Source organism: Amblyraja radiata, chromosome 20, assembly GCF_010909765.2.
Source record: "Amblyraja radiata isolate CabotCenter1 chromosome 20, sAmbRad1.1.pri, whole genome shotgun sequence".
NCBI classification, from domain to species: domain Eukaryota; kingdom Metazoa; phylum Chordata; class Chondrichthyes; order Rajiformes; family Rajidae; genus Amblyraja; species Amblyraja radiata.
The window spans coordinates 46,648,801-46,662,591 of NC_045975.1; the positions used below are offsets into that span (position 1 = coordinate 46,648,801).

General features: G+C 50.5%; 1 non-coding gene across 1 annotated transcript; it reads left to right on the top strand.

Annotated features, from left to right (window-relative positions):
- Positions 1-2,881: 2,881 nt before the first annotated feature.
- LOC116984858 lies at positions 2,882-3,073 on the top strand. Its single transcript, XR_004415138.1, has one exon. It is a non-coding gene; the product is annotated as a U2 spliceosomal RNA (small nuclear RNA).
- The last annotated feature ends 10,718 nt before the right edge of the window (positions 3,074-13,791 follow it).

Sequence of the window (13,791 nt, forward strand, 5' to 3'; positions counted from 1 at the left end):
CTCAGGTGGAGGATGATTGGATGTAGGGTATAACTTCCATAGGCCAAGGGCAGGGTTGCCGTGCCAATAAGTTGTTGATCAAGTCTTTTCGGTTGATGGGCTCATGAGGGATGTTGGAGGGAACGTGAACAGGCGCTGTCTGACCCGCTGAGTTACTCCAGCACTTTGTGACTTTTTGTTATAAATCAGCATCTGCAGTTCCTTGAGCAGGGGGAGGGAGAGAGAGAATCATGATATTCCTTCCCCGTGTGAAACAATCTTCTCCCCCCCCCTTCCTAGCTCTGACAAGCGACGCTCTCCATCCCTCCTCTACCCAAGTCGCACCAGCTTCTCATTTTCTTTTATCATCGTTACTTTTTTGCTTCTCTTTCGCAGTCCTGGTCTGCCTCCGTCCTACATCATTGCCCTTTATCGTTTCAGGTTGCACAAGAAAAGGTCAAACAGCAAGAGGCCGGGACCTGTGCCTGGTGTCAATCGTTCACCATCCAACAGTTCAGTCAACAGTCTGAGTAGCTACGTCAGCAAATCCTCCAAGCGCTCTCAGCACTCTCAGCGATCTCTGCACCTCGGCAGCAGCAGCGGCTGGCAGGAGCCCGTCGGTACGTGTCCGGGGAGGACAGCGCGGGGGGTGGAAGCAGGGCACCGGCACATTTCTTTAGTCAGAGGCTGGTGAATCAGTGGAATTCATTGCCACTGAAGGCTGTGGAGGCCAAGCCATTCGATATATTTAAGGCAGAGATATACAGATTTTACTTCGGAGTCACGTGAGTGACTACGTGAAGAACCCGCTCAGTGCGCAGGCGTGGCTTTACGCCAGCAGTGCAACAGCGGCAGCGGGATTAGGCGCTCCCGCAACAGAATGAAACGGACCGTCAGGTGAGTACCCTGAGGTCGGGTTTCTTTTACAGGGGAGCCCCTTTTTCTGCTTGTGTTTTACAGGCAGAGAAAAAGGCTCTGGAACAAAACTGTCCCCCGTTCGAGGAGGAACGGTTTCCGTCGGGGAAGGGGGGCAGCAACAGGTGGTAGGAGCGACCCGGTGTTCCGCAATTCCCCGACACCGTGCCGAGGCCAGCCCGATAGCGGGCTGGATGCATAGCCACCCGAAGAGGCATCCGGCAGGTGTTCCCGATTTGGGACGGGACGTCTCTCCACCCGCACGGGGGGAGAGAGAGCCGCCTGAGCTGCTGAAGCGGCTCTCGGAGCAGGTGCCTGCGAGACGCGCTGCTTGAGGGGCGCTCTCGCTACTACAATGCACAAAAGCTCTAGAAGAAGGCGGTAGGAACAATTACCGGGCGCCCCGCTATCCCCACACCGCGCCGAAGCCAGTCCCGCTAGTGCCTGAGCTGCGGGCTGGATGTTCAGCCATCCGAAGAGGCATCCGGCCGGTGGCTTCCGACTTGTCGGAGGGGACGTCTCTCCACCCGCATGGGAGAGAGACAGCCGCCTGAGCCGCTGGAGCGGCTCCTGGAGCAGGAGCTCCTGCGAGACACGCTACGTGAGGGGCAGTCTCGCTGGAGGGCTCAGGCATACCCTCCACAGTGCCTAGGCACTGCCCATCGCTTCCTCCTTAGTGTGGTTAGCTTTGGGGTGACCAGTGGCTGGACTGGTCATGAAGAGGGGTCACTGGCTGAACAATATCGGGAGTATGCTTGAGGTACAGGATCAGGAAGAGCTGCTGGGTGTGGGCGCTATGTGGCTCCACCACTAGCGAGATGGCTTTTCAGTTTCAACTGATGGCTAGCTTACTACCTGTCTTTTCCAAAAAACCTCTCCAAGACAGGTAGCCATGAGGCGTTGGTTTTATCACGCCTCCCCTAAATTGCATTTACTCAAAGTGCCCGCCATTATTGGGGGATACATTGAGCAGCGCATTTAACTTAAATATTTAAAAAATGCATTTGGTACCCTGACGTCGGCTATCATGTCCACCTGCTCATTCCAGAAGGGCAGGGTAGTATGGCAAAACACCTGACCCTACTGTTCAACGGTATACCTCATAACTTCTCAAATGAACTCACAAACCTGCCCTCAATCTATGAAATTAACAGGACTATGAGAACGCCGACCTCACAAGCACAGATCCTGCTACCTGGCACTTACCAAACCAGTCCTAAAAAACTGGACGAAGTGTTCAAACTATTCGGCACAAGAGGGCAGAGTCTGGAATGAGCATCACACTAAACCAGACAGCAGTACCTCTACGTGTCCACCAGGTGCGTCTACCTCATGGTACTGGTGAAAGCTCGGGGCCTGCATGCCAAAACCGTAGCATTTTAGGCCACGGCCCAGAGCAGGCCCCAGGAAAAATGCGCCACTCCCCAACAAACATCGTCTCTACAAGAACAAGGAACCAGAAACCGAAGAAAACAACAATGAAGACAGATAAGTATGGTTCCTACCATCACATAAAGGTTAAGGGTTGTACTAACAAGGGGTGGGTGAATCACGCCTGGTTAGGAAGCTATCACTCTTGGTAGTTATATACCAAAAAATAAATACAAGGGGAATAAAATTAATATCTTGCCACCAATTCAGCAAGCACCCCAAGGGGTCTACCCTCCCACGATGGTGAATGTCGCACCATCGTTGATAAACCACTTGAGTATTTCACCAGGTATACCCATTCATGGGATTTGTAACTACTACCATGGATCCAAGGATACTTTATGGTAGAAATCGACCTTGAAGATGCACACTATTCAGTACCTTCTCATATAAGTTTCGGATATACCGCAATTACCTGGATGGAGTAACCATGATGAGCGTTGCGGCATTTAAGTCAAAGTTATCCAGAATCAACTAGCCCTGACACTTAGAAACATTCCGTCATGGCATGTCTATATATTAACGACAAACTATCCTTGGATACAGCTTTAGCTGCATCGCTTCTCGGCCTTTTGGCTAAGATCAAGTGTAGTATCTGTTCTTATCAGTTTAATAATCTGATACGTCCCTTATCTAGGGACCATATATTAAATTGAATTTTGGAACAGGGAGATGGAATAGGGGCTTGCTCCGTCCACTCTACGCATCGACCCAGTATTGCAGTGCCTCTGGGAACGGTGCACAAAATATATATCCAGATATTTACGTTGACCATCCACAACTTTGGTATCTGGTATTCATTAAGACTATCAGTCATGGTGCATTAACCACCAATCAATTACGTGGCAAAGTAATTGGGATATAGCAGCATTACCAGCTACTGAACTTTGTACCTTTCCTATGAGCTGAGATACTAGTGTTCAAAACTATCTCCATACCTGTAATATGGGGGCAAATGGATTAATCTGTAGTGCTATCATGGAATTTATCGGCAGGAAGGATTATGGTTGTACACTTCCACCTGTTTTGAGTAACATCTTATGTGTCCTGATGTGTTACTGAGCTTGTAATACTTAATGCCAATATGAATTGACTTAAACATGTTATATGTTAACTTACTTAATTCTAGTGAAGCATTTGCTCAGTAATCCACCAAATTTGCATGTTCGTTTATAAGATAACAACATCAGTGGTGGCATATACCAAACCACTTGGGCGGAGAACATCGATATTAGGTGACAATTTATTAACAATTGGAAACCGTATGTCGTCAAACATGTTTGACCATCAGTAACTCACCTATCAGGTGAGCTAAATACTGTAAACATACATTTAAACCAAAAATATTTGCTGAAATTACTAAGCAATATGGACACCAGATATCGATTCCTTATATCCAATTAAATCACCACGTACTAACTTACGTCACATTGTAAGTTATTGGGGCCAATCCGGACTTGGACAAGGACATGGATATTTTAAAAGACAAATTTGCTGGCTGCAACGGAAACCCCCCCCCCCCCCCCAATCCACATCAAGAATCAAACCCGTCTGGCCTGTGGACTTGGACATCACACAACGGTGTGAACAGGAAAGGCTGAGACGGAGATAACGAGATTCTCTTGGATACACAAAGGGAGGAACCAAGCCTCAGCAGACGGTGGTAAACAGGCCAGCACAAGCACAATCACCATCGGGGATGATAACGATCAGGCTGAGGGATCATGACATCAGCAAACCCCTTATCATCGGAAGCCTATTGTTCATGCCAGATCGAAACTGGGAAACATCAAAAGAACCCCTTTTATCCAGAGGACCACCTGGGGGTTTCAAAGGAAGCTCAGGTATAAAAGTCGAAGTCAAGCCAGAACTCTCTCTTTCTTCCTGCTCTTCCTGCTCTGCTGGACGGCTCGTGGGCCTGCATCGACTTAGCTGTGAGTATCCTGGTGACCTGGTGAAAATTCCCGAAATAGGATAGAGGTCGAGGGGGAGTAAACTTGTGTTAAAGTAAGTTTCACGACGTGCCCGTTAGTTTTCCATCCATAGTCTTAGTTTAGCCACTGATTATGTAGTGTTGGTGAGATTCGATTTCTCATTGTTTAATAAAGCCTGTAATTTAGACTTGCTTTGAGTCCATCTTGGTTTCTGTTTTCTCTCATCAGCACACTCTGGTCAATTCAACCTTTTTATCATATCCCACCATAATTCCGAGGTCTAGAACCTAGGGGAATCCTTTTTGTGGAGTAAAGGGAAACGCAAAACCCCTACAGAATGGCGACCATGGCAGGACCTCGGTGGTTTGGGATATGTGATTTGTCAGAGGGGGTGAGAGAACGTAGCAATATGGAGGAGAGAATCTCCTCTTATCTGTTTAAAAAGATCAATCTCACCAAACAATGGGTGATAGCACTGTTGAGAGCAGAGCAGCCCGCAGAAGCTGCAGCTCAATGGACGGAAAGCAAAGCATATAGTAAAGGGCAGGAAAAGGCAGTTTGGCTAGCGTGCCTATCACAGCAGGTAGCCAATATGCAGAGACAGATAGATAGACTGGAAGAGCAACTGAGAGAAGCTAGGGCCAGCGCTGAAGAAAGCGCTAGAGAAGGGGAAGGGCTATCTGAGGAATGCAGTAAAGCCAGGCAGTGTATCTTGCAGGCGAGGGAGTCCCACAGAAATGCCCAGGAATTCCTCCAATGCCAGGTGGTAGAGGCAAAGGAGAGGGAACGGAACGCCCAGGAACTCCTGGCTCAGAGTACACAGAAGTGCAGGGAGCTGGAGGGAACGTTCCAGGATATACAAGCAGCATACAGGGTGGCCCGTAGCGAGCTAGGCAATAGTGATCACGGGCCTTGCCAGGCGAGGATAGCGCAGCTGGAGGAGACTCTGTCCAAGACTAGGGGACGGGTTCACCTGGTAGGACCAGGGGGGTCCCCTGGGGGCAGAGGGCTTCCCTCAGCAGATGATTCCCCAGGGGCAAAGGGGAATAGACCGCCTCCTGAGGCGCCGGGGATAGGTCCGGGTCGGCAGGTGGGGTTCGGGTTGTCCGGGGAGGGACAGGCCCAAGGAGGGGCGGGAGAGCACCCTCAGTTAGCGGCTTCCGCGCCATGTGTAGCACACCACGAGGTGGTGGGGTTACCGATCATGGTGGGAGAGCCAGGGGTAAAGGGGCAACAGCCCAGAGTAGGGCAGATGTGCCCGGCACGGCAAAGGAAATATGGTCCCCCTGTAGGGCAGGCAGATAGGGGGCCCATAGAGAGTGATATCATCATTCCCCATGGGGCACATGTGCTGAGGGGGATGGTGGCTCACTTTCCCAAGTTAACCAGGGCGGGAGACCCATCATTGCATTTTATGGAGGTGCAGCAGGCAGCCGACATAAATGATTGCGATGAGGTAGAACGGGTAAAGCTGCTACTGATGACCCTGGATTCATACCTATGCAAGGCGGTGACCTCCAGGGAAGGGGGAAGACCTGAAACATGGGTAGCGGCACAGACAGCGGTTCTGGAGGCCATGGGGTTAAATCAGGGTAGTCCTTTCACCAGGGTGGGGGAGACGAAGCAGCAGGTAGCTGAGTCCCCGGACATGTTCGCAGACAGGCTGTGGGCAGTGTATGAGGGAGCGTGTGGGATGCCTTTAGATAGGCAGAATTTAGATGGGAGAACAGCTCACTGGCTGAAGACTCTGGTGGCGAATTGCCTCCCGCGAGTTAGGGCAAGGGCCGAGCACTGGTTCGACCCAGCTGACCCAAACCTTAACGAGGCGGAGGTGATCAGGAAGCTCACCCTTGCATACCGCAATGGAGAGAGAAGTGAGGAGAAGCCCTTTAAGGGCAAGGTGCACGAAATTGTACCGGCACCCCCCAAAAGGAGGCAGTGGAAACAGGAAGGCAGCCAGACCTCTTCCGAGATGAGGCCGGTGTGCTATGGGTGTGGGAAGCCCGGGCACTACAAGAGGGAGTGCAGAAACCCAAGTAGAGCAGTGGGGGATAGGACCCCGGTAACAATAGATATAAAGGATCTAATTACCTATTTGCAGTCAAAGACGGGAGGGTCCGGACAGGTAGCCATGGCAACAGGCCAGGGTGCGCCCGTATCCGCACCCCCGGCACCTTTATGACTGCCAGTGAAACAGCCCACATTCCGATGCCCGTTAGAGTATGGCCCATGTGGGAGGCCCTGGGTCAAGATGGAGATCCAGGATGTGGTCGGGAGTTATCTGCTGGACATTGGTGCTTCCAGTAGCATTGTCCACACGGAAAACCCCCGTACATCCCCTCCATCTAGTAGGGCACCCTATAGTCCACGAGGCGAGGGAAATCAGAGGGCGGATTGCTTGGCCAGGGAAGGAGCCAGGAGTGGGAAAGCATGGGACCCCTATGAGGAAGGACAGGTAGCTGCAGCCAGGGAGCAGCCTCGAGAAAAGGAGAGTGCGGGAGTGGTTTTGGCTCCGGACCTGACCACGGTCCAGGCACAAGACCCTATTTTAAAGGCTGCCTCAGCAGCCATTTGCAGGCAGGAGAAAATAGAGGGGCCGTATGGGGGTAAAGACATGTCAGTGAAGGAAGGCATGTTATTCAAGGGAGATAAGAGGGTAGTGCCTTCCCTGTACAGAAGGGAATTTTAAAAACTAGCCCATGAGGGTCCAGGGGCAGGTCACCCTGGGCCAGAGACCACATGGCAGCGAGTAGAGATGGCAGGATGGTGGCCAGGGCTCAGGGAAGACGTTCGCGACTTTTGTGCAAGCTGTCTGGTTTGCGCAGCAAACAACCCAGACCCCCAGAAAAGGAAGGTTTCCATGGGACATATCTTTACTCAGAGAGTGGTAGCTGTGTGGAATGAGCTTCCAGTGAAGGTGGTGGAGGCAGGTTCGTTTTTATCATTTAAAAATAAATTGGATAGTTATATGGATGGGAAAGGAATGGAGGGTTATGGTCTGAGCGCAGGTATATGGGACTAGGGGAGATTATGTGTTCGGCACGGACTAGAGGGGTCGAGATGGCCTGTTTCCGTGCTGTAATTGTTATATGGTTATTATATGGTTATATCGGGAGGGTGGAGGGGCCATGGCAGTCGATTCAAATCGACTACATCGGACCCCTTCCAACCGCTCAAGGGGGTTACAAGTACTGCTTAGTCCTTGTGGATGTGTTCTCAAAATAGGTAGAGGCCTTCCCTTGCAGAGCAGCCACCGCTATGGGTATGGCAAAAATCCTGGTTAGGGAGGTGTTCACCAGGTGGGGACTCCCACAGTTCGTGGAGTCAGATCAGGGGAGCCATTTCACGGGACAGGTCATGCAGTCCACCCTTAGAATACTGGGCATCAAGGCCAAGTGGCATGTGGCCTACCACCCCCAGTCCTCAGGTCCGGTAGAGCGGTTGAACCGGACAATAAAGGAAAGGATAAGGAAGGAAACAGGGGACTCACCAACCGGTGGGTGGAGGTTATACCCCTGGTCCTTATGGGGATTCGGGCCAGCCAGTCCAGGAGTACGGGGTACTCTCCCCATGAGCTTATGACGGGCCGGGTCATGAGAACGCCTATGCACGTTATGGTCCCAGCCCTAACATAGGGACAGCTCAGGGAAGTGAACCGGGACAAGTTTGCCAAGAAGCTATTTGAACAACTTAGGCAGGTTCACTGGCAGGCAGCCAGAAACATGGGGGCCCAGCACCAAAGAAACAAGCTACTGCTGGAGCCTCGCAGGCATTGCGAGTGGGCAGTGGGAGACCAGGTAATGGTCAGGAGATATGCTAGGGTAGGGGTGTTTGAACCCTTGTATGCGGGCCCATACAACATAGTGGACAAAGCCAGTCCCATGGTGTATGCCATTCAGCTTCCCCGTAGAGTCAAATGGTTCCACATCAACCAGTGTAAATTGTTTGACCCCACAAGGGCAGGGAAAAGTAAGAAAGGGGTACATGTCAGAGAACAGGATCAGGAACAGACCCGGGTTGATGTGGAAACCATAGGGAAGCCAGGCGAGTCCACAGGTAGTCAGTCTGAAGTAGCCGGCTGTGTTCCAGGGCAAGGGCTGGAAGCAGCGGAGAAGGAGGCTGACTCCAGCCCTCCGCAGGCAGGTACCGTAGATTGCCTAAGAGAGGCAGAACTAGCAGAAGCAGAGGAGATGCAGGTATTACCTCTGGTGTGGGAACCCCCGGTCAGACGTAGGAGTGACAGGGTCCCTAAACCCCCAGTAAGGTGGCACCCATCCCTAATTAAACCTAGGGCTAGGGCCAGCCACAGGAGGGCCGGGAAGGAGAGTGGCCGAAACAGGGCACTACGGAGTGCGGCTGGAGGGAGCCCAGTCTCCACAGGGAACGTAGGGGTAACTCAAAACCCCGTAGTGCAAAGGGAGGTGAGGGGCAGTCAGGCCCCTCGACAGGAGGAGTTCTGGCCTGCACGGGAGGGCCCACCAGAGGGGTGGCCCCAGCGTGACGGGGACCAGTTATGAGTTGGCCACCCGGAGACGGGTGGCGTTGTATATAACATTGGTTTGTGTGTAAGTAGATGTAGTTAGCGTAATTAGATAAGGTTTTGTATAGCTACAGGGGAGTACAGGGACAGACAGTACGGGATCGAAGGGATGTGCTGTGGAAAGGTTGACCACAACAGGCAAAATCAAAACCCCAATTGCCATTTTAGGCGGGTAGGTCTATGGAGGCAAGGAGGTGTTTTGCTTTGTTTTCCAGATAAGTAGCCCCGCCATATGGATGATGGCACCGATGTACCTCCGGATGTGAGTGGCGCGTCGCGGGGTCACGGAGGAGTCCGTCGGATTTGACTGAAGTGCGGTTACCCACATGGTGCCCCCGCGAGACGGAATTATTATATCAGGCCCTGCTAAAAGACATGTTCCAGAAATTCCACAACCTGGATTTTGGGGACATAGACATAGAAGAGATGTACCGCGGGGGTGGGGATTTCACTTTGGGGTCCGGTAGGCAAAGACGAGGGGTGGTTAACGACGGGTTTACAACATTTAACACGGGGACATCTATTATTAATAGCATGGACAACGTAGAACTGGCCTTGCAGATCAATCAGTTGAAGGGCCAGTTAAGAAAGGTTCTGGGGGAGGAAAATGCGGTGGTAGGATCGGGACTACACGAAGAGGTGGCAATGACTCTACATCTAAAAGAAATCATAGCACAATTGGAGACACATGCAAAAACGATAAACGCTTTGATTAAAGAGGACCGGAATGCGTCCGATCAGGCTGCACAGAATGAGGTGTGTGGGCTGTATGGTGCGTGGTTGTTGGGGGAGGGGAGGAGCAACCTGGAAGACCTGAGGCAAGGTCGGGTCCCCTCCTGGATAAGCAACCAGCACCTAGCAGTGCTACACCCTTATAACAGCATTTTGAGTCCTTGTCAGCTTCGTGTGGCCTCCGAGGCCTACCCGGTACCGGTGGATTGCGGAAAATCCAATCACACCATAATGGGAGTGGTCGTAAGAATCCCGGTGATGGGAACCTCGGCACGACCAGCTCCTCTGTACCGAGTGGAGAACGTGGGAGTTGTTCGTGCGGGGGGTGCATATTCGTTACGGGAAGGTCCCGCCCTATGTCATAGTGAGGGAGCAAACTGTGACAGGCATTGACCTTTTGGGTTGTCGGAGCCGGGGAGCACAGGTAATCCTGTGTCCCCAGCACATGGGCGCTGAGGCTAGGCCTCAGTGTGGGTTCAGGACTGTTGGGGCACAGCCTATAAACTGCACCATGGAGGCGATGGCGGCAGACCATGTCCCTCCACATGTGGCGTATATAGGCAGTGGGACGTACTGTGTCACCACAAGTGCCCAGCGGTATCAGCACGGATCACAGCTGTGGTGCCCGATACCGCACAGCAGCTTCTGCTTTAAACCCAGGGCAGAAGTCCATGTGGCACAGCAGCGCATATTACCCATCCCGGAACCTTCTTCGGTTCACCTCTCGGTACGAGAAAATGTAACTGACTTATTTGACTATGTTGCCCATTTTGGGTATGATATTCCCCCAGTGAATGAAAAATTAAAAGAGTTGCTGGTGGCGGTCGAGTTGTCGCACAAACACTTCTTCTCCCTGGAACAAAAGACTCTGGATATCGCCAGGGAGATCGAAGAGATCAAGTCTCCAAGTTGGTGGGACCTGGAGTCCTGGATCATAGTACCAGCATGGGTCCGCATCGTGTCCCATGTTCTGATCATCTGCCAGATGATAATTGTGGTGTATTTGCTATGCATTAATTGCAAATTTAAAAGGCGGAGGAGGATGGCCAAATTACAACAGCTGGTAAATCGAGCCGCCCGACGTCACCATAACGACACCCCATCACTGTAAAATGTCTGTACTCTAGTGCAATAGTTTTTGTACATAAGTTGTAATCCCTGCATTTTCAGGGAATGGTTGTGAGGGTACTGTATGGTTTGTGGGATTGATGTAAAGTAAAAGGTGTATAGTGTAAGTTAATGTGCTTCGAGGGCCTAGTTTAGCGATTAAGGGGGCTTTCGGGGTACATAATTTCACCTACTCACCAGGAGTGTTTACAGCTCTTGAGGCTGGAGGATTGCCCACTAACTTTGTCAATCGACACGGTCCGTGCAAGCCTGGACGTATCGTAGGGGCATGTAAGTTATTGGGGCCAATCCGGACTTGGACAAGGACATGGATATTTTAAAAGACAAATTTGCTGGCTGCAACGGAACCCCCCCCCCCCCCCCCCCCCAATCCACATCAAGAATCAAACCCGTCTGGCCTGTGGACTTGGACATCACACAACGGTGTGAACAGGAAAGGCTGAGACGGAGATAACGAGATTCTCTTGGATACACAAAGGGAGGAACCAAGCCTCAGCAGACGGTGGTAAACAGGCCAGCACAAGCACAATCACCATCGGGGATGATAACGATCAGGCTGAGGGATCATGACATCAGCAAACCCCTTATCATCGGAAGCCTATTGTTCATGCCAGATCGAAACTGGGAAACATCAAAAGAACCCCTTTTATCCAGAGGACCACCTGGGGGTTTCAAAGGAAGCTCAGGTATAAAAGTCGAAGTCAAGCCAGAACTCTCTCTTTCTTCCTGCTCTTCCTGCTCTGCTGGACAGCTCGTGGGCCTGCATCGACTTAGCTGTGAGTATCCTGGTGACCTGGTGAAAATTCCCGAAATAGGATAGAGGTCGAGGGGGAGTAAACTTGTGTTAAAGTAAGTTTCACGACGTGCCCGTTAGTTTTCCATCCATAGTCTTAGTTTAATGCATAAGTTTAGCCACTGATTATGTAGTGTTGGTGAGATTCGATTTCTCATTGTTTAATAAAGCCTGTAATTTAGACTTGCTTTGAGTCCATCTTGGTTTCTGTTTTCTCTCATCAGCACACTCTGGTCAATTCAACCTTTTTATCATATCCCACCATAATTCCGAGGTCTAGAACCTAGGGGAATCCTTTTTGTGGAGTAAAGGGAAACGCAAAACCCCTACAACATGAAACCAATCTCAAGGCAGCGGCAATGGAGACATTCCCGCGTATTGAGGGGTGGGGGGAACCTAATCTCTATGTTTTCCTTTCCTTCTACCTCTTCAATAGGTACTACGGCTTCATCAGTCGGGTACTACGCAAATTACAGTGGACCAAGTCCACAAGCATGGTTCCCAGTGATCCGCGACATGGTCATTAAAAGAATCGCAGAATTTGGGAAGACCATTGCTGTGCTTGGATCAGCAGCACTATCAACCTGATGACAGCATTCCGTCGCATATCCTAGGGAACATACCTGAGGAGCATCAATAAATGGTACACTGTTTTCCAAAACAGGAATTACACATTCAACTATAACAAAAACTATACTGGAGCTCCTGGCAGGTCTTCACCACAATGAAGGACGTGTTCTGTCAGCCTACTCAACTTGGGTACCGCTCACTGGTGATCATATACAGGAGAGGTATATCAATCCATTCCCCAGAAATAGGTACACCCAAATTGGGATGTCAGTGAAATCCTGACATACCTTAGGGGATGATCACCAGCCAGGTCACTCACCCTGGAACAGCCTACCCTGAAGATGGACATGCTGGTGGCCTTACATCAACACAAAGAGCCAGCTCTCCCATCTACTGCGATGAGACAACATGGTTATAACACCAGATAGTGTCACATGCCTATTCAAGGGTTGGCCAAACAGAACAGACCAGGAACATCAGGTCAAGTCATGAAATTCCGGGCATACCCACCTGAACCACGTTTTATGTGTCATGACCCACTTAGAGATCGACACAATACGGAATGCCGAGGGAGAGGAAAAAGCCTTATGGGTCAGCCACAGGAAACCTCATGGTCGGGTGACGAGCTAAACTATCTCTAGTGGCTCAAGCAGGTACTGGGAGTTGCTGGAGTAAATACTAACGTGTATAAAATCTTATTCCACCAGGACAGCTTCCACGTCAGTAACTAAGAGGATGGACGAGCCTATGGGCCACATCCTGGCTACTGCAGGGTGGTCTAGGGAGTATACGTTCCAAACTTTTATAACAAACCACTGACATAACCTGTATCGTTTGCAGAAAAAGAATCTGCAAAAAATATATAATTTAAGCCCGGGGGAGCAATTGGTCTTGTTGTTGTTAATAACACCATTATTGTTTTTACAAACAGATTCATGGTTGATTACGATAACATACTTCCTCCCTCAAATGACTTCGGCAGCGAGTGAAGTATGAACTGTTACACGGTTTGAAATCACAGAGCTTTGAAGTCTTCACGTAGTCACTCACGTGACTCCGAAGTAAAATAGTAAGATTATACGAGAACTTACCAGTTTGAAGTTTGATCTGTATTTTATGAGGAGTTACGATGAGGGATTACGTGCCCTCCGCTCCCACCCTCATTATATGGATCAAACTAATAAATTGATGTCTCCTTATCTTTACTATGTTTACTTCAAATAACTGTGTCTATCTGTGATTCCACACCGCTGCTTGGAAGTATGACGCGCATGCGCACTGAGCGGGTTCTTCACGTAATCCCTCATCGTAACTCCTCATAAAATACAGATCAAACTTCAAACTGGTAAGTTCTCGTTTAATCTTACTATTCTTCATTAGTACAGGGGTTACGGGGAGAACACAGGAGAATGGGGTCAGGAGGGAGAGATAGTTCTGCCATGATGGAATGTCGGAGTAGACTTGATGGGTCGAATGGCCTAATTCTCCACTTATTATCTTTTGACGTCAGTGTTCTTAAAGCCTTAACCCTTCCCTCCAACAGACTGGTTAAGGGCTTCTCCTTGGTTTAAAGTACCGCGATCACTGGTGCACGTCGGAGACTCGTGCTACAGTATCTGAGTTTTAGTTGGAAACGAGCCCTTTGGCCCAACGAGTCCGCGCTGACCAGCGATCATCGCACAGCTGCTGTGAGACTTTGCCTATCCCGCCGGGTGCTGGGAGGCGGACAGGAGAGGGGTGAGTGGAGGATGGTGTGGGGGGTGAGTGGA